Below are 2,349 nucleotides of genomic sequence, written 5' to 3'. Positions count from 1 at the left end.
AAGTTTGAAAAATCCTACCGAGTGGTGAGAAACCCTCTCACTCGAGGGCTTAGCTGCAACCCAGCGCTCGCCTAAGTTTGAAAAATCCTACCGAGTGGCGAGCGACCCTCCCGCTCGGAGGCTTAGCTGCAGCCCAGTGCTCGCCTAAGTTTGAAAAATCATACCGAGTGGTGAGTGAGGCCGCGGGTTGCCCGCCCCCCCCCCACCCGGGGGCTGCACCGTCAAGAAGAAGGACGAGATTGTGTGCACCCAACGATTGGCCCCTCGCTGATGACAGGAACGTCAAGACCATTGCTGAGTACCTCGCTGATGAGCTGATCAATGCTACCAAGGGCTCGTCAACAGGTCGATTGCTGACCCTTCTTCAGCACCTGCATCAAATGATGAGAAACCGACCCAAGTGAAGAACAGACTTCACTCAAAGATAAACCCAACATATTCAAAGATAAATCCAGAGTTTCCTAACCGCAGATTAAAAGTACTCGGGCACCAGACCTGAAGGAGTTTTAATGGTTACAAAATCACTCGGCATCCCGAGGCAAATAAAGGTGAAGCATAATGTTTTTTCAATCACTCGGCGGGAGAAGGACTAGCCGGATCGCAGAAGTTGTCGAGGTCAATGCTGTCGGCAATGCGAGTGGTTGCCTCAAGGAAGGTGTCCATGAAGTCCTGGTAAGAGTGCTTCTTAGTATTCGCCACCTTGAGGGCCGTCAGCTTCTCTTCTTTAGCCTCCTTGTAGTGCACGCGAACAAGGGACAAGACGATGTCGGCGCCACAGCGGGCAGAAGACTTCTTCCATTCTTGGACTGGGTCAGGAATTTGGTTGATCCGAGTCATCAGCGACTCGAGACTTTGAGGAAGTTTTGCCTGAGGCCAGAGTTCGGCGTCCACTCGGGCCATCGCGGCCTTCAGCTGAGCCAGATAGTCGACTGCACCGTCCAAGCGTGATTCCAGTCGAAGCAAGTTCATCGCAACTTCATCTTTCATGGGACAGTTGATGGGGTCGAGACCTGTCTCGACCCGTCAAGTTTCAGCTTCAAAGTCCTTACAGAGTTCTGATCCATCACAACAAACAATGAGTCAACAGTATTGCAAATCTCAGTCGACGACAGTTATCTAACCGAACAGTCATACCTTCAAGCTTCAAGACAAGCTTCACCGCGAGTTGTTCCAAATGGGACTCTAGCTTGCCTGTCTTGGCCTTGAGACCGTCGACTTCAGTGGTCAGGTTCTCCTTGTCCTTCCTCAGTTGCTCGACCTCCCGATTGGCATCCGAGACGGCCGTTTTCAACTTTGCGTTCTCATCCTCCAACTTGCCGACTGAAGCCAGCTTCTGGTCCGCAAGGGCCGTCTTCTCACGAGCTTCTTTTTGAGCAACAGCAAGGTCCAGGTCCTTCTTCTCCAACGCCTCCTTCATTCTCTCTAAAGAAACAACACTCTTCAGACGAGCCTGAAGTTGGCGGTATTCACTACGCACATCTGCTTATGTGAAGTCACTCGGCTCTAAGATATTGAATAAAAAGCAGCAGAAAGTCTACTAAGTAGACGGTCGAATGGTTACCTCCCATGATAGCCGTCTTTTCCTGGGCAGTCTTCAGATTCTTCTTGGCAAGTTCAAGGTCAAGTTCAACGCTGATATGCTTCTTCTTTAACTCGGAAAGACGAGCTCCAAGATCATAAGACCTCTACAGTCAGCAAAAGTGTCATGTCAGTCGACAAAAATAAAAGACAATCGACGGAGAAAAGCTACTCTAAGACTACTATCGAATCAAATATCCAACAAGTAGTCTCGGGGACTACACCCAGTGGGTGCACTTAGCATGCTCCCACTGGTTCAGATCAATACTCAGCAGGGTCTGCCCAGCGTGAGTTTCAAAATAAAAAGATACATTCTAAGACCTCAGTCGACTGCCAGCAGTCGACCATGGTCTCGGGGACTACACCCAGTGGGTGCACTTAGCGTGCCCCCACTGGTTCAGATCAATACTCAGCAGGGTCTGCCCAGCGTGAGTTCAGACAATCTACTAAGATTCAACTCAAGTCGAGTGGAATGGAAAATTTTCTAGGCTCTAAGCAACAAAACACCCCAGTGGGTGATCAGATATAAGACAATATTCGAAAAGTCAGTCGGAGTCTTGCTGACCTGAACATTGGCCTGAAGGGCAGTACTGGCGTTGTAGGCCACCTGGCTAGCCTCGTGCACCACCTTCACCTGCTCCATGACAAGGTTCACCTGGCGAAGAGCTTCCCTGGCTTCACTTGGCGAGTCATCCGGAGTCTGATACACAGCAAACAGTGATGGTTGAAGAGCAGCTTGAGCAGTCGCCGAGTCAGAGGCGTGAAGTTGCA

The sequence above is a fragment of the Triticum aestivum genome, chromosome 7B (genome assembly GCF_018294505.1).
Source record: "Triticum aestivum cultivar Chinese Spring chromosome 7B, IWGSC CS RefSeq v2.1, whole genome shotgun sequence".
Classification (NCBI taxonomy): Eukaryota; Viridiplantae; Streptophyta; class Magnoliopsida; order Poales; family Poaceae; genus Triticum; species Triticum aestivum.
Note: the sequence above shows the minus strand (reverse complement) of the source record.